This window comes from Peromyscus maniculatus, chromosome 4 (genome assembly GCF_049852395.1).
Source record: "Peromyscus maniculatus bairdii isolate BWxNUB_F1_BW_parent chromosome 4, HU_Pman_BW_mat_3.1, whole genome shotgun sequence".
Lineage (NCBI taxonomy): Eukaryota > Metazoa > Chordata > Mammalia > Rodentia > Cricetidae > Peromyscus > Peromyscus maniculatus.
In genome coordinates, this window is record NC_134855.1 from 113,680,330 (window position 1) to 113,704,210 (window position 23,881).

General features: G+C 43.6%; 1 long non-coding RNA gene across 3 annotated transcripts; it reads left to right on the plus strand.

Moving 5' to 3' along the window:
• Positions 1-1,279: 1,279 nt before the first annotated feature.
• LOC121829130 (uncharacterized) lies at positions 1,280-22,884 on the plus strand. 3 transcript variants are annotated; one of them, XR_013050352.1, is made up of 6 exons: positions 1,283-1,362; positions 10,010-10,223; positions 10,566-10,741; positions 17,424-17,527; positions 19,363-19,478; positions 22,638-22,884. It is a non-coding gene; the product is annotated as an uncharacterized LOC121829130 (long non-coding RNA). The 3 variants fall into 3 exon arrangements; XR_013050353.1 differs by lacking the exon at positions 10,010-10,223 and having other exon boundaries at positions 1,280-1,362; XR_013050354.1 differs by lacking the exon at positions 17,424-17,527.
• Positions 22,885-23,881: the final 997 nt, after the last annotated feature.

A 23,881-nucleotide genomic window follows, 5' to 3' on the forward strand; every position in this document is an offset into this window, starting at 1 on the left:
CTTCCACCCCCCTGTACCCACTTCCCAAATCATAGCACATGTATTGGATGACCCCCCTACTCCTCTCCCTTTAAGCCTCTTTCCCCACTCTGCTGGGCTCCTTTCTAATTTCTTGTCCCTACACACACTAACTCCCACATAAACACACACATACACACACACACACACACACACACACACACACACACACACACATAAAAATTAGAAACTAGGATCCACAATATGTGGTGTTTGTCTTTTTCGAGTCTGGGTTATATAACTTAATAAAACAGTCTCCACTTCCATACATTTCCCTGCCAAATTCACATTTCCATGTAGCCCAACAAAATTCCACTGTGGGCATTACCTTGTTCTCCTTACCTGCTTACCAGTTGGTAGACATCTAGGCTGGTGCAATTTCCTTGCTCTTGTCAAGAGGATAGCAAGAAGCATGGTTGTGAAGTATCTTTGGGGTAGGAAGGAGTCCTTTGAGTACACACCCAGGGGGTGCTGTAGCTGGGTCATATGGCAGCTCTGCATTTAGCTCTTGGGAACACCTCCACCCTGATTTCCATAGTGGTTGCCTCAGTTACACTCCCACCCAGAGGGAATACAGGCCCCTCTCTCCCCACATTCAGACCAGTATTTCTTGTCCTTTCTTTTCTTGATGATGCCCATCTGACTGGGGCGGCATAAAAATCCCAAAGTGGCTTTAGCTCATATTTTGCTGATGGCTAAGGATGTTGAACACTTTTAAAAATATTTATTGGCTGTTTAATTTCCTTCTCTCGAGAGTCCTTTGTTCGGTTCCAGGGGCCATTCGTAGAACGTACCATGTGTTGTCTTGTCGTTTGGTTATTTGAGTTCTTTGTGTATTCGAGATATTAATCCTTTGTCAGATGCATAGCTACAGCCGGCGAGTTTTTTTCTTCCACTCTGAGTCTGTAGGCAGTCTCTTCCCTCAGTTAACTATTTACCACACAGAAGTCTTTTAGTTTCACAAAGTTCCATTTGTTAATGGTTGATCTTGTTTACTGAGTGGCTAGCGTTGTACCTGAGCCCATCAAAATATTTTTCCTACTTTTTCCACCAGCTGTTTCAGGACTTTCATAGGGGTCTTTGGTCCATTTGGCATTAGTTTTTGTGAAAGATAATAGCTAGGAATCGATAAATAATTCCCTCTTCTACATGTAGCTGTCCAATTTTCCCAGCATCACTTGCCTATCTTTTCTTTGAAGAGCATTTATGACATCACTGTCAGATATAAGGTAGCTGCTGCTACTGCTGCAGGAGGCTGTGAGAACAAGGTTCCTGGCAGTTGTAGGCTAGCCTGGTGCATGGGCGTGGTATTGCTTCCTGGAGTGCCATTCCTGCGAAGCAGAGGTAGGCCTAAGCAAGGGAGGAAGGGTTTAGGAGACTGGGTGGGTTGGGCTCCTGGTACAGGAATTTCAGAGATGATGTGAGAGGGCTTAAGCAAGCACAGCTGGCTTCACTACTTGCTGGAAGGCTATGTAGGCCCTTGTTTGTTTGTTTGTTCATATATTCATTTATTCATTTTATTTATTTACTTATTTATTTATTTAAGCTGAGATAGTCTGGAATCTATGGTGAGGCTTTCCATAATGCTTTATTTGACTTATTGTGGATTTCATTTCCAGTGTTTCAGTTTGGTTTCTCTTCAGTACTCCTACATCTGTGCTGAACATCTCTTCTGTATCTTGGATTGATATCCGTATTTCATTCAGATGTTTGTATTCTCTTGATGCTCATTTGGAAGTTTATTTTCTCCTTTGGATTCTTTGAGCAAACTTAGAATCCTTCTTAGAATTCTTTGACTGTGACTTCTTTGGCCAGTAGATATTAACAGCTGTGCCATGACAAGGCCTTGTAACTTATTCATTCACCGAGGCTTCTCACTAGTGCATTCATTCCTCTCAGTACCCTTAAAGCAAACTCACCTAGCCCAGCCATCACAGCCGATAGCACCCAGCCCTTACCCCAAGACCAGATGCCATGGTTATTCAGTACCAGAACTGTACCACCACACAGCCTAAGTTGCTGACATAAAAATGCATGATAAATTCATGTCTGTTGGTGACCCTGAGGTTTGATTTGTCTTTCATTTGTTAGACAGCATCATTGTGGCACTAGATAACCAGCAAACATAGTGGATATGACAGACAAAGCTTCCATTCTCCCAGGTTCACATTCTAAGGTGGGAACAAGATAATAGATGAATGAATAAACAAAGAAATAAATGCTAGCTGGGCGGTGGTGGTAGCACACCCCTTTAATCTCAGCACTCTGAGTTCAAGGCCAAACTGGTCTACAGAGCGAGTTCCAGGACAGCCAAGGCTACACAGAAAAACCCTGTCTTAAACAAACAAACAAAAGAAAGAAATGAATTAGAAAAAATAGCTGCTGGTAAAACCCGGCAAACCCGTCTTTGAAGGATGAAGGGGAAGTAGGGTCAGCACACCGTGAACAATGGCTTTTCTACTCTGTGAGAGTTACATTTTGGTTATGATGAAGGAAAGCCAGCTAGGCAAGGACGAAGGGAAAAAGTGACCCACGCAAAAGGAGCTACAGGGAAGGCCCTAAAGAAGGGACAGATTTGACTGTTCTGGGGACAGAGGGTAGCTAACCTGGCAGGAATGACAATAAGCTAAAGAGACAGCCGTGCCCTTCCTTTTGGCTACTGGGCTAGTAAAATAATGGTCTCCAAGAAATTGGAATATCTCCCCAAATTTCTTTCTGGGAGAAGGAAAAAGCTGAAGCCTGGTGCCAGCCAGAGGGGGTACTTGTCCTTTGGAGGAAATTTTGTGCAATTTGAACAAAGCAGCAGGACACGCTTCAGCAGAAACTAGAGCTGTGATTACAGTTTGTGGTGACAGACAGGACGGTACCTTGACCCGCATTGCTTAGGCAAGCACAGCTCTGTCCCTCCCTTCAACCTCATGTGGGGACTGGAAACAAAAAAAATGAGGACATGACTGCTCCTAGGTATGGCTGAGAAGGTTTATTGAAGATGTGAGGGAGAGCACAGCCAGAGGCATCTGGATCGGTCCACATTGAACTGGGCCATGGGTAGGGAGGGGTGAGAGAGGAAGAGAACAGAGAGAGGAGATGGGGGTCTAAGAGAGGAGTCACGAACCAAGTGGCCAAGAGTCCAGAACACCAAAAAAGGACCTCATGTCCAAAATGGCTGAGGTGATGGAGGAATCAGAGTAGCTGGGGGAAGGGAAGCCCAGACCCTGAGCTGGAGAGTTTAGGGTAAGGGGCGGAGTATGCCAGCCCCGATGGATGACTTCGACAGGTGCTGAGAGATGCTAGGAGCACCTTGCAGCCAGTTTCTGTTTTGATATGTGAAGTAGTCATTTCTGTCATTTGTCTTGAGTTTGAGACCTAAAGGGAACCTCAGAAGACAGACCTTGAGGGGTCACTTGATGGCTTTGTCCTGATTCCCAATGTGGCCATGCTGACTAAACCCCCTTTTTCTGATTTTCACTGTTGCTTATTTGTTTAATTGGCTTCTTGAGGACAGGCGGCCAAATTTGTCATATTGGGGCTATCAGGGCACAGGCTCTGGCCCTGATACCTCTAGTAACAAGGCCACTAGGCTCGGAGTATAGGGAGTAAAAGGCAGAGAGTATCAGATAAGACTAAAGAGGTAAAAGGGCCACCTCTAAGATCTCCACAAACTACAAGGCCATTGGAGTGGCCCACAGAGACGGCCATTCATTGTGTTCTTTTGTCTCAGGTCCAGGGCTGGCTCAGCCAAAGGGAAGCTGCTGGAAGAAAACAATCCCATTCTAAGCCTTTGATAAGGAGGAGGGAAGGAACAGAGATGTTCCTGCGGTTGGGGGATGGGGAGGAGCCCACCAGGAAGGAGATTCCCCTAGGCAGGGCAGGAAATGGGAGGCCTGCAGTGTCCCATGTTGAGAGCCAAGGCCAGCCTTTGGAGGGGAGGAGGGGTGGGGCTTCCAGTGGACAGCTGCAAGGACCTCTGGGAGGCCTTCTCTAAACACTGTGGCCCTAGCCTGGCCAATGATCCTTTGTGAAGGAGTGGTAGGGAAGCCACAGATCTCAGTTTCCAGTCACTGTGCACACTCAGACAAGGTGTCGACCTTGGAAAGAACAAGGGGAGGCCTCGGCAGATTTTCTTCCTTCGGCCTCCCTTTCTCTCCCCCGAGATCAACCAGAAGACTAACGATGATCAGAGAAATGTCCAGAAACACAGCACTGCTCCTATCAGTCATTTGAAGTGAATCCATTGAGCCTCAAAAGTACCACACCCAAGTGAAAGAAGCCAGACACATCTATGAAGTTCAGAAACAGGGGGAAGGAATCAGTAGTGGTAGAAATCAGCACAGGGCGCTCCTCTGAGAGCTGGAGTGGGCAGCAAGGATTTGGGGGGCACAAGAATCTGTATGGGATGAGAGGAATGCTGAGCGTTCCTCCCGGAGTTCTCCTGGATCCTGTGTGTAAAAGAGGTTGGGAATGATGAAAGAAGTGGCCAGGGAAAGAGAAGAAAATAAAGGTTAGGGTAGCCCAGGCTATGCGGCCGAGTCACACCCATGGCACATTTTCTGTCCGCTTGTTCCATGAAGTGAACATCTAGATTGTGACAAGTCGGGGTCAAGCACAATGTGTTCTGTGAGGCCGGAAAGTAAGCCAGGCAGCTCAGGGTCAGAGGCTGCGTTCCAATGCGGACAGGATCATCCTGCCTGAAGGGAAAGGGCTCTGGGTTGAAGAGAAGCCAAAGAGGCAGGTGGGCCAAAAGAACGGGATGCATCCGCTGGGCTCTGCAGCCACCACTTAAACTCCCCCTCTCCTTAGAAATCCACAACTGCAAAGCCCGGGGTGCAGGCGCCATCTCTGTAGAAGGCGCCTGTCACCAAGAAACCTGGGCACAGCTTACTATGTGAATATGGGCTTTTCTTGGCCATATCAGGCACAGGCCAGTGGGCTGTTGGGCAGATTCCTGCTGACTGTGTGCCCAGGCTACTGAGGTTCCTGCCATCACATACACTGTTCCCTTCAAGAAATAAGGGAGAAAAGGGCTTCCCTGAGGACACTTGAGAAAGCATGATTTCCTTAGGCCAGAGGACACCACAGTGAGGTGATTTTTCTAAAATGCTGGGTTAAAGTGGACTGTTTTTTCTCCTTCAGTGTACTTTCTGTCTCTTCCTCCATGTCTCTCTTTGTCTCTCTGTCTCTGTCTTTCTGTCTCTGTTTCTCTGTCTCTCTCTGTGTGTCTCTGTCTCTGTCTCTGTCTCTGTCTCTGTCTCTGTCTCTCTCTCTCTGTGTGTGTGTCTGTGTGTGTGTGTGTGTGTGTGTGTGTGTGTTGTGGATCTCAGGTTGGCCTCAAATTCACTACGTAGCCAAGAATGTCCTTCAGACTTCCTCTGGCTGGGCACTGGGATTACAAGTGTGTGCTGTCTTGGCCAGTTTATCTGATGCTGGGGGCTTTGTGCATGCTAGGCAAGGACTCCCCTCTGAGTTAAATCCCCAGACCCCTCAACTCTCTTTAGAAAAATTGAGTAATTAACATGTCCACGGATGAAAAGAGTACTTTAGACCACTGTAAACAAGGATAAACATTTGTTAGGGAGAGGGGGGAAACACAACCCTCCACACAACCATGCTGTCTCTGCATATGTAACTATGGTGAGGCTGTTAGGTCTCAAACCCAGAACAAATGGCTGAGATGCCTATTAACATCTCAAAGCAAACTCTGGCTGCCTGGTTCTGCCAGCATCCCTCAGTCTTTACCTGTTACAGGGTCCTCCTGGCTGGCACACCCCACCCTCTGCCCTGAGCTCTCCAACCCAGGTCCCGGCTGCCCTTCCCCCAGCTGCTCTTCCCTATATAATCTAGCCATTTTGTCTGTTTTGCCTCTTGGTCAGTCTCTCGGCCCAGGCCACCCCTCTTGGTCAGCCTCTGTCCTCTTACTCTCCCTCTCCCTTTCTTCTCAATGTCCAGCTCAATCTGGCCACATTCACTGTAGACTTTTCTAGATGCCTCTGGCTATGCTCTCCCTCATATCTACAATAAGCCTTCTTCTCCACCATATGTAGGGGCAGTCATGTCTTCCTTTTTGTTTCTTTTTTTTTCCATTCAGGAACAACTTGACAACTCAGGCATACCAATAATTTGCTCTTAGAGAAAGAACTTGGGAACCATAGATGCCTGTGAAAGATCAAAAACTTCCCAAGAACTCTGCAGTCTCATGTTACCAGTCAACAGTGCAGAGGATGTGGAATGGACTGTGATATTATTTTTAAAGGATGCTCTTCATATGTGATAGACATAGTGATTACACATACAGTGGGAATCTAGATGATGAAATAAAATAGTTGCATTGAGAGTCACGTATTGTAAATTCTCCCGCTTTGGTTCAGAACCATAAGGCTTGCTTAAAGGATTTTTGCCTCTGCCTGCTGCTCACAGGATGTGGAAAGCCATTCTGCAACCCTAGCCTGGTGAGAGAAGAAAACAGATGAGAGGAAAGTTGGGTAAAAAGAAGAAAAGAGTTAAAAAAAAAAAAAACCAGCATGCTGCCTCCTGTTGATTCTGACTTAAGCATTCTGATTAATTTGCACAGTGGTAAAAGCATTTCCAGGTTTTGTACAGTCTGAAAGCAGGCCACCTTCCCAGCACCAGGTCATTTAAGGTGATTACAAAAGAATCATAATCTCCATGTCTGAAAGCCACTTGAAGCTTAAGGATGTTTCCCCGCCTGATAATGGCAGTGGCTTCACTGTGAGGGCTTGGTATGTCCCCCTCCCCACCACGGATGCTTGCCAAGGCAGCTTCAGCACTCTGGCAGCTGTTTAAGTAATCAACGAGAGCGATTAGGCCAGGGCTGCCCTTGTTATTTTCTTGGGACTTAGTGTTCAGGAAAAAGCACTCTGACCTGATGGGTGTGTCCAGGGCAAGTCCACAATGGAAATCCGACGTGGGAAGGAAGGGAGCCACTTTAGGAATGTCACTTGAATGCCGTGACGTGTTAGAAAGGCTTGGAGATGGGAATCCCAAAGACGCTTTGGAAACTTTTTTTTTTTTTTCCTAAAGCCAAAGCCAGGGACTATCTATCTTGGTGGCAATTACCAACAGTACAAGGAAGAAAATGATGATAATATGTCACCATGTGATACACAATGACGTCTCAGATGTCTCGGTGAGCAGCTGCTTGTGCTTCTGTGAAGTCATTGTGCCCAGTGTTGCTGCAGCCACCTTAGTTTTTATAAGTGTACTCTAGGATTAGTTTTTATAAGTATACTCCAGGGTTAGTTTTTATAAGTATACTCTAGGAGTAGTTTTTATAAGTATACTCCAGGGTTAGTTTTTATAAGTATACTCTAGGAGTAGTTTTTGTAAGTATACTCCAGGGTTAGTTTTTATAAGTATACTCTAGGAGTAGTTTTTATAAGTATACTCCAGGGTTAGTTTTTATAAGTATACTCTAGGAGTAGTTTTTAAAAGTATACTCTAGGATGCTAACACAATGACAAAACCAGCTAAGCACACATTTCGTTGGACACAGCCCCATCACTATACAGCGAGTGATGGAACTGAAGGGATACAGCAAAGAGGGCATGACCTCTGAGCCACACTGCAGCAAAAACAGGAATGTCAAAGTTCCATACCACCATGGAAGTTGAGGCGGACACTGATATTACCACTCCCTCCCCCAGCCCCCACTCCCACAAGTTTTCCTTGCCAGGTTGCTATGGAGATTTATGAATATGACTGAAATAAAAGATCCCTTCCCCTGGACTGCTGCTACCATAGTCAGGAATTACCTTGCCTAGATTCACCCTCTCCTCTGCCAGCAGCTCAGAGTCAGTGACTGGCCTGTGTGGAGACACAGCCTTGGCTCTTACCTCAAGTGAGGCAACTCAGTGGTATGAGTCATACGCCAGCATGCTCTGTGATTCAGGCCAGACATTACTAAAGCCATATTCTTACCCAACTCACGGTCCATTATGCTTTCTCTCAAGACATAACCCTGCCCTCTCCCCCCCCCCAAAAAAATAAGACAGACATACTCAAACACTTGCCTCAGGGGTCTGCCTGCAGGGAACCAAACCTAAGAGTGTTACATAAGACTTCATAAAAAAAAAAAAATGGAACTAATATAAATCTCTGTTTTTGGAGAGTACCTCACACAAATTTTTGATCTAATTTGTGATCAGTATCTAGTATTAAACATTTAAAGAAAAGTCTCCTATTCTAATCAAATATATGAATCCCTATGTTTTCCCTAATAATTGGAGCCTGCAATTTCCAGGGATTTCCCTGTTAAATTATTAACTGATGAGGCCATTTTACATCTGCTGTAGTGTGTGTGCAAAGAATGCTAGAATTATTACAAGGTGGGAACTTGTAAGAATCAGCATTCTACTGCTATAACAAAATGCACAAGACAATTAACTTTGAAAGTGAAAGGTTTACTTTAGCTCAGTGTTTTGGAGTTTCCAGTCCTTGGTCCACTGGCCTTGATACTTTGAAAGCTTGACAACATGAAACACAGTGGGGAGACTATTATGGAATGAGCTGTTCACCTAATCATTGCCAGAAAACAAAGAGAGAAAAGGTGGAGCCCCAAGGTCTCCCTCAAGGGAACACCCTGGTGACCTACTAGGTCCGATCTCTTAAAGGTTCCCCTGCCTTCCAACAGCATTAAACTGCTGGTGACCAAGCCTTTAAACACAAGTGCCTGGGCAGAACCTTATCCAAGCCATAGTGGAAGCCATGGGCAGGAAGGGTAGACATATGCTGCATCTCCCTGAAGAGTCAGTTTGTTTCAAAGATTTTAGAGGTTAAAGCAAATAGCTTTAGTTTAAGGCAAATGTCAGTATGTTATGGAATTGAATATAAAATTCATAGAAGTCTCTAAGGTAAAACAAGAGACTGAAGAAGTCACCGGCTTTATATGAACTGCTTTGGGTTCTTTAGGGGATAGCCTTGGAGATACACACACACACACACACACACACACACACACACACACACACACACACACACACACACAAAGCAAGAAAACAGAACAACAACAACAACAAAAACCCCAAGATATGTTCTTTCCAAATCCCTGCAGTAAAAGATCTGCAAGGGAGAGTAAGGAGAGGGGGTTGCTTCCAATGCAGAGCTTCTGAAAGGAGCCTGAAATCCTCCAAGCCCAAGGCCCTGCTCAGCAGGGCTGGGGAAGATCCAAGTTCCTGCTTTTCTAAGGAGATTCCCAGGAAGATTCTAGTTGCTATTCCCAGATCACTCCCATAAAAGCAAAGCTGTGAAGCTAGGCTCCCTGCATGAGCTCCCCTCAGGCTCCAAAATACAGATTTTCCCAGCCTCTAAGGTAGGGCTGAGAAAGGGGGTGGGCAGCTCTCCTCTGGCATCAAACCCTGGGAGCTTCCAGATGAGTAGATGGCAGGGGCATTGGTGCAGTCCTACCCCTCTCTCTGTAGGCCTGACCAAACCCTGTCTCTACCCTGGAGCCTGAAGGAGGAATGTTCATGAAAAAAAAAAAAAAAAAAGGGCCCCGCTGAGCAAACACAAAGGTCAGTACTCTCAAGTCCCTTGTGAGTAGAACTGATCTTTAGCCAGTATACTCAGGAAGACTGTCCAATTAAGACACTAATGTGACAAGGACTTAGAATCTGCTTCTACTGACTCTTCACTTGGGCCTGGAGACACCCCTTGAGCAGCTAAAAGCAGAACAGAAGGTTGGCATCCCTGACCTCATTTTGCAACCATCACTTTTTGTCTGAGAACTTTGAGGCTGGTTCTTGCTTAACTTTGCGTGCAAGCATGTTGACTCCATAAGGAGTGCCTGTCTCGAAGCTGTGGTACACAACTGACTAGACTTAAGTTCAGTTAGCCTGCCTCATCCATCTAGAGTAGAAGGCACGAGGATGAGGGTAACCAGGGTATGATGTTCTACAACATCCTGTTTCAGATACCCAGAGTGGCACCTGGAAGTCTCCAGTCCTTGTCCTAGACCTGTGCCCACCTTGTCCTTCAGGAGCAGTGCACCCTGGGAGCCAGGTCACCTGATGCTGAGATTGGCCCTCTAAGCAGGAACAACTACTCCACAAGGGGGAACTGAAGGCGTTTCTTCCCTCCATCCCAAATGTGAATGAATGAAGTTCCTAGTGAGTGTGTGCTGTTGACCTGGGCATGGCAATGTCAAGGACTCCTTTGCCTCAACCCCATGAGAGTGGTGAAGCCTTCCCCAGGTGAGGCTCAGAGGGATGGTAAAGCCTTCTTCAGGGGTCTGAGTTAATAATATTTGTTAATGGCACTTGCAGAAATATCTGTCATAGCTTTCTCCTCCCAGATGTGTATGGCCTAAAGATCATACTTCTAGAGAGTGCTCCTACTGAGGTTAGGTAAACCTGCCACCTAGATTCAGTTGTATACCATAAACATACCTCCCTGTTCAACTCTATAGAATAAACACATTGAGTTTCTGGGGTACTGTGTTCTCTCTATCAGAGAGCTCAGCCCACCTGATTCCAGCTTTTCTGTCTGTGTCCCTGTGTCCATGTCATTTCATCATTGCCTCCTGTCCCTTTCAGGTCTGTCCCTGGAGCCATGCTGGATGAGGCATCCAAGCAGGAACAATCCTCTTGTGGCTACTAAACGGCCCTTGCCTGTACTGACAGTGAGGACAACTTCTCTGGAGCCAACTTGCAGAACAAGAACTACACAAGAACAGAACAATAACCAACCAGAAGATCATGGTTTGATCAAGGTTGGTTAACTATTTATTCCCCTTTGAACCACTTTTGATTTATAAGAGGAAAGAAGAGTTCTACTACCTACCCATCAGCCCTGTGTTTTAGACTTGGCCTAGACTAACGTTGGGCAATTTAAAACTGTGTGTTTAATGCTCACCAGCTGAAAAAGTGATGTCACTGGAGAGCTCAGCATACATTCATAGTTAACAAACAGGTGTCCCCAAATGTCTGAACACTGACAGAATTAATGGACTATGGAGCATACATCCCAGTGGTAATGGGGGCTTGGTGCTATTATACCCCACAGTTAAAGATCTGTTTTACTTGGGTCTAGGTATACGTATCTCATGCACATTTACTTAAATTGATGTTTCTCGAGATCAAACCTGGAGGCAAGAATTTGTGTCTAAAGAAGTTGGTTTTGGAGATGATTTCAACAAGTTTGCATGAGGGGGTGTGCAGTAAGTCAAGGGATGGAGGAAAGGTGATAGACAGTGTGCTAATGAGCACACTACTGACTAGATACTTGGTGTTCAGTCCTCCTGGGAACACAGAATAAATAGTCCACAAGTGAGGAAAACAGGTCCCAAGTTCAAGCCCTACTTTTCACTGGTTGTAAATTGTGTCTGTGTTCATTAAATCCCTGGTTCATTGAGGGCCAGCTGCCCTTCTTTGCCCAAGGAAGCCCTCTTCCCAGTACAGTAGCAGGTGCATAAGACACACACACACACACACACACACACACACACACACACACACACACACACACACACACACTGTTCCCAAAATTGCAAAAGACCATGGTCAAGGCACCAAGTATCTAGTAAAGCTCAACTGAAGGGCACATGGTGGGCTACAGGAGGACAGGATGTTGTCATTGTCAATGACTTCCTGGCAGACTGGATCTATGTTAGAGTCTTTTTTGAAGTTAGTGAGAATTGCAGGGTATGGAGGTAGGGAGGGAGGATCTTCCATGAGTATTTATGTGGTATAAAGCCACCAAGAAAACATCTTCTTTCAAGGTGGACCACTAACCTAAAGAGCAGTCCACAAAACAACAAACACACACACACACACACACACACACACACACACACACACACACACACACACATCCTCATTACTGGCAAAAGTGATGGTTCCAAAAGGGCATGGAAAAGGATTATCTTGCACTCACTCAGCACTGCCACATCTTGTGGGCTAGACTAGCCCCAAACAGAAAGCTAGTCCCTGTTGTCTGCTCTTGAATATCCTAAGGAGCAGCAGCTTTGTGGGGACTCTGGGAAGGAACATGACACCAGGATGAGGAGCAGGGACCAGAGTGCAAGTTCTTGTCTGATTGATTTTTTTTTTCTTGATGGATTTCAGGAAATTTTCCTTTATATCCATTTCCTGTCCTGACAATTTCATTGTGTCAGTTTAATTCATAATCAAATTTCACTTTCTTAAACTCACAAGAGTAGTTATGTTAAAATATATATACATTTTTTTTTTTTAAAGACAGGATCTCACTGTGTGACTCTGGCTGGCCTGGATTCTACAGACCAAGCTGGCCTCCAATTTAGGCATCCACCTGCCTCTGTGCTGAGATGAAAGCCCAGCGCTTTTAAAGTTTTTAATAGAACATTTCCAGGTATTTATTGGGCACAGCCCTAGTGTGGCTTCTGTGCACCTGTGCTTCCTACTGTGGGTCCATAAGAAGTTCAGGGAAGCTCTGACTGCTCCTGAATATTGCGATGCTTGCTTTTAACAACCATTGCCAGTTGCTAATCTCTATAGACTTGCTAGTTCTAGAAGCTTCATCAAGGAAGTGGTATAAATGCCATGGTCCTTTGTGACAGGGTTCTTTCCTTTAACATGACATTTGAGTTTTACCCATGCTGTAGGAGAATAATGGTTTATAAGCACAAAACAAAAAAGACATATTATCAAAACAAAACAACCCACTGACATAGAATTATAATACATTTTTCTAAAAGACATGCTCCGTATTGATGCTTGAAACAACAACCTCTAGTGGTGGGTATAACAGCTTCCACAATTATAATGTAATGAAGGATAGAAACCATATTGAGACAGTCCAACCACAACTGTCACATGATAAGCAAATACATCTGTGGTGTTTACTGATGATGAAGTCACAGTCAGTTTGTCCTCTACATTCCTTAACCAAAGGAAATGCACCAATTCAGTTAGAAATCACTACAAGATGCCCGGCTTTTCATTCTTATACAAGTGTCCTCTGAATTCTGCCCCTAGATTCCCTGTGAATTCTTTGTTAGGAATCCCTGATAAGATTAAGGCCTAGAGTTATAAGTCATACTCTGTGAAGTCGGAAATCTGTCTGGCAGGTCATCTTGATTTCTTATGCTTTGTTTGCAAAACTAGAGATTAATGAATATTTTGGAAATTGTAGTTAGTCAGGGTTCTGGAACTATATGTAGTCTGAGATAAGTGTTCAATTAATCCTTATTCTGATGGTCATTATCATTGGAATGCCCACACTGTGGCCTGATCTTTTCTCTAAAGAAGGTCATGGTTTGTTTGTGGTGTAAGACAGGCGAGGACGGCTATAGGTGACCTCTTTTAAAATGCAATGAGTTCACTGTGCTGAGCTGCCATGGCTTTTGGACTGGGTTCCCTCTGAACAGTGCTTCAAAGGATGAGAAGAGTGCCTGAGGCAGGAAAGATCAGCAAAGGAACCGTTAGAAACCAAATGTATGCTCAAAGACTAACTTTTGAGAAACACACTAGCACTACTTGAATATTAAGTACAGTGTCAGTATTCAAGTGTTAATTGAAAAGGCTACACTTATCTATGTGAACTTCTTTATCTGCGTCTATATTTTTACGGGTTCGAAAGGGCTGTTATAAGAGGCATCTCTAGGTGAGGGGTGTAATTGTGACCCACATAGAACCACCAAGGCCATAGGATCTCCAACTGTGCCTTTCTCTGTTGTTTCAATGATAATGCAGTATAAAAATTAATTCTGCAGATTTTAAGCTAGATTGTCTTTGACCCACTTAGCGATGACTCTGACGGGTCTGGTTGTACTCATGGAGTTATTGTGGTACTAAGCATACTGTTGTGTCTGTCCAGAAGGTGCTCAGTCAATGGTTCTGGAAAATACAGAAATTCTTTCCTAGTCTGTTCAGTTGTCAACCAGGGACTAATTTCTGGAACAAACTGGAGAAAATTTAGCACACGGAGGGAGGCTAACAGAAGCCTTTTGGCATTGAAGCCTGGATGAACCATTCTACCTTTGCTGAAGTGAAGCTGCTTCAAGATGAACAAATATGACCATCTTTCCTCGATGACTGAGCTCACTCTTTTAAAAGCTGTTGGTCTTGGCTGCAGTAGCTGAGATACTACCATCACCCTGGAAAGGGATCAGTGTGTAGGCATCTACCACTTTGCATGTTCCCTGGGGTTCCCCATTCTACTTCGCCCTGGACACTTTATGAAGAAATCAGTGCATACCTGTGGTAAATATTATTTTGGCTATAAAGAGTTGAGGCTAATGGGAAGGAAGGAGCTGGGACTTAGAAGGTGAAGTGGCTAAGTTTGTTTGCCAATAATTATAATCTTGCACCTAGATTCAGGTGCTGTGGTTTTTGTTTTGTTTTGTTTTGTTTTAAGAGGGAGAAGCTTGCTTCTCTGTTACTGTAATAAGCACCATAATCAAAAGCAACTTGAGGAAGAAAAGGGCTTATTTGGCTTATGTATCCAGATCACATTTGATTATTGAGGGATGTCAGGGCAGGGACCAGAAACAAGAACCATGGAGAAATGTTGCTTACTGACTTACTCCTCACAGCTTATTCAGTTTGCTTTCCTCTGCATTCCAGGACCAGTTACCAAGGGGTGGTACCACCACAGTGTCCTGGGCCCTTCCCCAACAACCATCAATCAAGAAAATGCCCCATAGATACACTCATAAGCCAATCCAATGGAGGCAATTCCTCAGTTGAGGTTTCCTCTTCCCAGGTGACCCCACTTTGTGTCCAGTGCTGTGGGATGGTCTGTATGTTAAATCTGTTGCTCTGATTGGTCAATAAATAAAACACTGATTGGCCAGTGGCCAGGCAGGAGGAAGTATAGGTGGGACAAGGAGGAGAAGAATTCTGGGAAGTGGAAGGCTGAGTCAGAGAAACTGCCAGCCACCACTATGACAAGCCGCATGTGAAGACGCTGGTAAGCCACAAGCCACGTGGCAAGGTACAGATTTATAGAAATGTATTAATTTAAGCTATAAGAACAGTTAGCAAGAAGCCTGCCACAGCCATACAGTTTGTAAGCAATATAAGTCTCTGTGTTTACTTGGCTGGGTCTGAGCGGCTGTGGGACTGGCGGGTGACAGAGATTTGTCCTGACTGTGGGCAAGGCAGGAAAACTCTAGCTACAGTGTCCCATTGATAAAAACTAACCAGAGAAACCTATTTAAAGAGTACTTCACTTGAGTAATTAAGAGAGCTTACAGAGTAGTCTAGTTTTTAGAATATCCGACTGGAAAACAATTGAGTAAGCTAGCAACACTAGACATCTAGGTGTCAAAAACAACTCAGTTGCCTAGCATGAGCACCATCAATGAAACATGTGTAGGGTTATTAGGATTGTTGTGCTTGTTTTTAATGTTTTGGATGCTTACTTTCTTATACAAATTATATCTACACATAGGTTTTGATAATGTTTTGGAGCTACCCATTAGCCAGGCCTTGCTATAATAAAGCTGTGTAACAAACATCCCCCAAATCTCAGTGACTTCAAAAACAAACATTTATTTCTTATCCATGGGTCTACAGTTTAAGAAGCCTAAGAGTACAATATATGTATTATCATCTCTCTCTCTCTCTCTCTCTCTCTCTCTCTCTCTCTCTCTCTCTCTCTCTCTCTCCAGGCTGAAGAACATTGTTTCGTGGACATACTGTTTTCACCTTAGACCCCAGAAATGCTAGATTCCAAGCTGTCTTGATCATTCAAACTCATTCTGAACATCTGTTTCTGTCCATTGGCCAAAGCAAGTCATGGGAGCAAGCTGGACATCAATTGGATGAAGTGTATTGTCCATGGACATTAGGGAAGACGGTGGTTTGCAGGACAGTATTACAACACAGCACAGGTCTCCTTAGAGTGATAGAGAGCTCGGGGCCCTGGCTCCTATCCTACACTGGCTTCAACCACAGCAATGTTCTCTATCTCAGGCTTGAGTAATAATGGAAAGAAATGCTCCGTTGCTCCACCGATTCCACTCTTGTTTTGGCAGTGAAGAATCTGGCCTCAGAGGGTACATGACTTCTGTTGTGTCTGGGCAAAGACTGGGGCTTGGGCTTTGCAGCCATGCCAAGATGAGGTTTTTAATCCCAGCTCTATTTCCAAGTGTAGACACTTGGGACATGGTCAGCATCTTCTCATCACAAGTAGGAGACGGCCAGTGTCCTAAGTCCTCAGGCTCTCCGGGTGCCAACCACATTGAAGGATGAAATCTTGAGCAGGGCCCTCCACCTAAGGTGGACTGTGCTCAGACTGGGGAAGGCATTCAGTGCCACTTTGTGCATAGGGGGAGATGCAAAAGGACACTATTCCTGCTGCTAATGTTGCTATTGAAATGCTGCTAAATTGTTGCCTTTCCTTCCCACTCACTCTATCCCCACCTTTTTAAAAGCAAGCCCTGGCTAAAACTGGAGTATGTATCTTCCTCCCCAGTAGAGCACGGGGCTTATGCTAAAATATGTCATTGCTTCTGTTGTTTCTTCACCCCCATGCCTTCCCCCACACCTCTACTCTATGTTGAGGTATGGTAATCATCCTACCTTCCCAGCCTCCGGGACTCTGTAAGTGGCTTTTCTCCCTATGGCCCCAAGCAGCGTTAAGGGAAGCTATGGCTCCAGGAATAACTTCCCATTAATCCCGAAGGTCCTTAAAACTGGAGAAGAAAGACCTGCCTGCTCTATCTGTAAAAACTCATTTGCAGAAATTGGCCAAGACTGAGTGCCCCATCGCACAAAAACAAAAGAGCCCTGAGAACCGGTCCAAACCATTAGGGTTATTGGATCTGGTTTCTAACCAGAAGAGTAAACAAACTCCACTCCAAGTAGGAACTGGTTCTGCTATCCTCTTTTAAACTTTCCAAATCCAAGTTACAGTGTTTGGATATTTCTGAAGTTCCCTTCTAGTGGATTTCCCTTTATTGTGTGCTCCAGATGGCCAGTGGCTAGTACAAAGACAAGCCCAGTTTAAACTATGACTTCACTTGTTTAGGCCTTTGCTGGTGTCGTGTGTGTGTGGCATCGGAAGAAAGGTGGGGTCATTGCATTGTTCTAGAATAAATCAAGCCGTGCCTCTCTCCTGTTGCTTCTTTCAACACTGTGGCTCCTGGTGAGGCTTAGGTTGGCAATCGGAGGACCCAGTGTCTATAGACACACATACCCTCCACCCAGCACTCTTGGTAATTTACCCAGTGACTCTCCACCCAGAAATTCAACAGTTTGATGCTTAACGTGGATGTTGGGGATCACAGTGAAAGATGTGCATGCAAGCATTCTAACTCTTCCAGTCAAAAACTCAGACACAGTTTCTCCTTTCCTTCGCATGACTCGCTCCCTGTTTCGGCCACTCTATGACCAGAAATATTTATTTAAAAAAAACAAACCAACACTTGATTATAGAAGAACTTTTCTCCTCTGTACACCTTACAGTGTAAACAAGAGGTGGGTGAAGATGCTGTCAGTCTCCCCAATGATCTTGAAAACTCATTCTCAAGGATAAGAATGCCATGCCTGCTTCTGTTCCACTGACCAAAGTGAGTCATGGGAACAAGCCTAGTATCAATGGGTTGGGAAATTGCACCACCCATGGAAGGTGTCGAGAAGATGGGGTACAAGTCCTCAGGGTGAAAGACTACACATAATACACTTAAAGTGAACAATACAGTCATTCAAGACTATCTGGTAGCTGACAAAATTAGTATTTTTATGAAGTTAAGAAAGAGCCATGACCAATGAGATTGAATTTTAAATACTATAGCCATTGGGCAACCAAGTCATAACACCTATAACTTCATCTTGAGAGCTCAGATGGAGCTGAACTGTGGAGCCCTCCACTTACACAGTAACATCTAACCTAGAAAGAGTTGGTCTTCAAACTTGGCCTTCAAGTTCCAGATGTAAACATTTTCTTCTGAAGACTTTCATGTAGTCTTCTTCACTCCAGAATTGTTTTTACTGAGATATATTGTTCTTGTCATTTGTATGTGAGAACCATGAATCAGCTATCAGGACATGTCCTGAGGATTTATAATCAACAAAATATGGTTATGCCATATGATTGGCTATGAAGAATGCAGGAAATTATTTGCTGGTTTTTCAGCTAAGTTTGATTCCTACCAGCTCCCCATAGCCACAACTGAAGAAGTAGACTGCCAGTACTATGGGAGTCATACATCCTACTTTCCCATGGCCATCGCTTATCTGACTGAATGGCCACTTTAACTCACAAGATCCATAAAATTGGTTTTTATACTACATTGCATGGATGAAGATGACTGGAAGTTGAAATTGCTTAGAAGATTTTCCTATACCTGAGGTTATGTCCTCTAAAAGTCAAGCAGATATGTTGTGGAATAGCATATTTCTTTAACTATGTAAAGATGTGTTACTTTTCCTTATGCTGCATTTGTTTAACAATGTAAAGATATGTTGCTTTGCTGCCTAAGGCACCTGATTGGTCTAATAGAAAACTGAATGGCCAATCATGAGGCAGAGGATGGAAAAGCAGGGCTGGCAGGCAGAAAGAATAAGTAGAAGGAGGAATCAAGGCTCAAAAAGAGAGAAAAGAGAGAATGAGAGAGAAAGAAGAAAATGAGGAAGAAAGAGAGGAAAAGGCCTGGGGCCAGACAGACAGACAGACATGGAGTAGGACATACAGAATGAAAGAAAGGTAAAAAGCCCCAAAGCAAAATGTAGATGAAGAGAAACAGGTTAATTTGAGTTATAAGAGCTAGTGGGACAAGCATAAGTTAAGACTGAGCATTCATAATTAATGTCTTCATGTCATGATTTGGGAGCTGGTTGGGGGTCCAAAAGAAATCCTGCTACATAGATAATTTCTCCTTAGGGCACATAGGATGAAGAATGGTTAGAATAGTGGTAGAATGGAACACGTGCACACACCAAAATAACTTGAGAAAAATCTCTGTTTTTTGTGTCTCCAGGAGAGAAAGAGACATAAAGATAAATGTACAGAGGGACAAATGCCAACTGTTTTATTTTTCTCAGTTCATTTCCCAAGGGAAGTCTGTCAATCTAACTCTAAATTCTATGACCTTCTCTGTTACCATACATTCAATATTTATTTTTGCTTGCCTGTGTGGATTTTGAGTGAGAATTCAAAGTACATTATTCCTAACCAAGGGACCATGCAAAACAAAATTTGGCTTTGATGGCATATACTCATTGTTGGGAAGCACCCATAAACTGGGAAGAGATTATGATGTTCAGAGCAATGAGATGTCTACAGAGCTCTGATCCCCTATGTGACCAGCCTCCCATCTAAAAATTGTTTTACATCACATTTTCTGTAATATAAAGGATGCTAATGGATGAGTCTGGGTTTTAATATCAGCTCTTCTCATGTAAGAATTATTCAACATAAAGAAGTCATGTAACGTCACAATGCCTGAACTTCAAAGTCATTTTGACTTCTACTATGGAAAATGTCAAACATACCTGTAGAGGGAACATCATAATGAAAATGTAAGTAGACCTCAGTTTGGATCATGACAACGTAGGTCAACCACAAACTGAAGGACTTTCTACACTGTAACAAATGAGCATGCTCCTAATTTGTCAAGAGCATGAAGAATGGGGGTGGGCCACTGGGAGTCATAGACCAGAAGAGAATAAGAAGATATGAAAGCAAACAAGATGAGACCCTCCATTGTTTCCTAGAAAAGAAAAATGACATTAGTTGGGGGAGTGAGTAGAATTAGAATGGAATTTCTGATTCACTTAATCATGTTATATTATTGCTAATTTCCTAGTGTTGATCTTTGTGTCTCAGTGACATAGGATGTTGTGTTAGGAAAAGCTGTGCAACATGTACTGGGTCCTTTGCTGCTAGAATAAAATATTATAAAAAATTTTTAATTTTAAAATGAAAGCTTTAAAACATGGAGGCTTAGGAATGATGATTCTTAGCCTTCTGCCATTCTTGTTTCATCTGTTTCTCCTCCCCTTTCATCTGTGTGTGTGTGTGCGCGCGCATGTAAGTGTGTGTGTGTGTGCATGTGTGCGTGTATGTGTGTGCTGTGTGCGTGTGTGTGCATGTGTGTGTGTGCATATGTGTATGTGTAAGTGTGTGTGTGTGTGCATATGTGTATGTGTAAGTGTGTGGGGGTGTGCATGTAAGTATGTGTGTGTGTGTGCATGTATGTGTGCATATGTGTGTATGTAAGTGTGTGTGTATGTGTGTGTGTGTGTGTGTGTGTGTGTGTGTTTGTATGTGTGCTTTCAGGCAAATGAAAACAGGATATAATTTTACTGTTTGATCTCTACAGATAATGGCTCTGTTTGTAACAGGCCTGAAATAACATGAGGCCATGTAGCACAAATGATAACAGTTATTTAATACCTATGTTCCAGGTCACCAAGTGCTTCCCAAAACGTCTGTTAGAGGTTTTATTCAACCAAATCAGATTTCCAGCAAGATGCCCATGCTGTATTGTTTCCTATGGCCCTTAGATCTCTTCTTCTGTGAGAGTCCCTGCCCCTCCTCCTTTTCTCCCCGGCATTTATTTTTGAGGAAACTGGGTCATGTTTTCTGCAGAGCTTCCCATTTTGCTTTGAATGGCTCTAAGCTGGCACTTCTGGGTCTTTCTTATATAGAGACAATAGCCCTCACCTAATAACACCTGAAAGCCTCGATGAGAAAACATGAAAAACAGCCCGGAGTTTAGTAAGTGTTCTTTTGCAGCTCTGGCTGCCCTTCCTCTTCCAGTCCCCTCTGCAGGCTCGCCATGTGATTCTGAACAGTAACTGTGCATTTCTCATGTCATTAGATTTATTCTCAGATTGAACTCATGAAGATTAACAGATGTATTTTTCACAAATGATATAAAAATAAAAGGCCCACCCTAAAGAGGGAGCCAGTAAAAGAAATTCGATTCTATGTTGAAAAGTGACCATGCATTCTCAAACTTAAAGCACGAACTATGGACTAGCCATGAGTACCTTCTACAAGTCTGTTAGAAGGACAGAATTTCTGGCCTTATCCCAGACCCGCTGGGATATATATATAGATATAGATATAGATATAGATATAGATATAGATATAGATATAGATATAGATATATACCTTTTAAAACATTTATTTATTTATGTTGTGTGTGTGGATGTGTGTGTCTTTGCGGATATGTGTGTATGTGTGAGTGTATGAGTGTGTGTGTGTGTGTGTGTGTGTGTGTGTGTGTGTGCTCACTCACAGGCCACAGGGCATTTGTGGAGGTCAAAGAACAACCTACTGTAGTTGATTCTCTCTTTCAATCATGTGGGTCCCAGGAATCCAACTGAAGTCCTTAGTCTGGGCAGCACGGGTCTTTTCTCTGCCGAGCCATCACCAGCCCTACCGTACACATTTTAGCAGCATTCTCAAAATAGGTGTGTGCATGCTATAGACTGAGAAGCGAAGAGGTTAAAAGAGCCTGATGGTTGTTTTAGTATCTAAACTGCATGCTCCCTTGCTTCACTTTGTAAAAATAGTTTCTGCTTCCTGCTTAAAACGTGGCAGCCTTAGAAAGCTCTGTCTCGCTGCTGCCCTCAACCCCCATCGTCTTTTAAACCCCACAAAGGAGCTAGCCTGCTGGCCTTCAGTGAGGAACAGACAGCAGGATATGAGCCATTTATTTCCTGTCTCGCTCCAGGCTCTCCTCCAACGCAGTATTGGGAAAGAAATGAGGTTTCCCAGGATCTGCAGGCAGCATCTAGGTAAATGAACCATGAATCCCTACATTCCTCGTGCACAGACTCAAGGAAGGTCCTTCAAAACTCTTTGAAAATTGTTTTCCTTTAGCCAGTGGGTTCTGCGCTCACAAGAGCCTCTGACCTCACTTTAGAACAGAGGTGGCCTTGCTTGCTTGGCTTTAAAGAGATGCCTCCAAAGGAGGCATTTCAGATGACCTTGGAGCTTGACATTGAGGTGGGACATTCTGACCCTCTAACAGCAGTTGGGTCTCAGGAAGGGAGCACACTTCAAGCACACTGAGCTCAAGGGTATATATCTTTGCTTTTAAGGAAATTTGATTTTGTTTACACATAGACTCATATTAAATACAGATGGGTAACTTTGTTACTACCTCAGGCTCCAGAACAGAACTGAGAGGTGGAATCTAGCTACTATAGCTCTTAAACCAAACAAAAACTTAAAATCACACAGAGTAAGTAAACAAATTAGTTTAAGCCCTGTATATTTTTTTTCATTCATGACTAAGCATATATTTCTGACACCTAAATATTTTAAACAGTACTGAAGCCACAGCTGTACACTGAAATGACCCACAACAGTCCCTGATGCCACTTCCTCTTCGGGTTCCAGTTTTCTCACTTTCTTCTTTTTGCAGCTGGCTCTTGAGTCAGGATCCAAGGTCCATGGGCTGCACCTGGTTAATGTGTCTCTCAAGTCTGATATTACATAATAGTCGCTATTCATTTTTATGTTATGTATGAGCTGAACAAACAGGACTATTTACCGTACAGGATTTCCTCAATTCTAGCTACAGCCTATGGCTTCCTTGTACTGTTCTCTCTGTGTGTCCCCTGTTATATGATATTATTTCATGTTTCTATTTGGCAAGATTTTAGTACTGGGGTACCATTACTGACCAAATGTTTGTATCTCTTATCACCTTTACAAATTAGCAAGTTGAAAATCTGAAAGTATAACATCAAGAGTGCTCTGACCTTTAGGTCGTGAGGTAGAGCCCTCATGAGTATGTTTGTGTTCTGAAGCAAGAGACACCCTCCATCGACTGTGTGAGGATGCAAGGAAAAGTCTGCAGGCTACAACACAGAAGGATGCTGTCACCTGTACCCCGGGATGTTGGCACCTCAACCCCAGGATCCCAGCCTCTGTAACTGTGATAAATAAATGCTGGCATTGATAAGACATCAAGCCTATGGTAGTCTGTGATAGCAACCCAAACTGACTAAGACAGGAGCTTCTTGGGTAGGGGGCAGGGGAGTGAGAAACGCAACCAATGTACGGAAGCTCATTGGTACGGAAACCTACCAAGCCATAGCTCCTCACATTATCCTTCCAATTCTCAAAGCAAATACTAAGTATATAAGAAGATAATACTACGTAACCTGAAGATCAGATATGTGCGAAGCATATGCCAGCACGTAGTTGATTGACATCATATAAATGCTCATGTCAGCCCTCCTCCTCCCATATCTCAACCATCAGCTGAGATGTGAACTAAATGACTATTTCCTCTCCGGATATGAAGTTCCTCTGTTCCTTTTAATGTGAATGTGGTAGAAATAAAAAGATGATCAAAGTATGATTCCATGAATCATATCATTCATTGTCATGCAAACAGAATGGTTCTTGGCTTCACAATGATTAAAAGAGAAAGAATACTGAGACCAAACCTCACAAGGAATAGACTATATTAATATAATTTTATTAAAGTCCAGTGAGTTGGTTAAAGTTCTGTAGAAAATAAAGTCTAACTGAAGTTTGATGTCTCCCTAAAACAATGCTTTTGAGGACATCTGTGATGACTCATAGGTCCCTCCAGGCATGAGGGTTGTGCCCTGACTCAAACTGAACTCTCAGTACTCAGAGAAGCCTCTGCTGTGACACATTATACCATATGTTCCTGATCTTGTAAAGAGCATCTGCCACAGACTAAGCTCACAAAGTGTCAATCAAACTCAAGTTCACTTGTATTTTTAAAGTCTAGTAGCTAAGGTAAGTAGCTCTTTAATTGGGTGTCTGATAAAGTTTGATATAACATTCCTGAAGGTCTATAACATTCCTGTTGTTCACTCCAAGTTAATACATATTGGGTCCCATGAGATCCCAGCCCCCTCAAAGGGGGCTCTCCAAAATGCTCTCCAAAACAGACATAACAAGTAACAAACTATGTGAGTGTTTC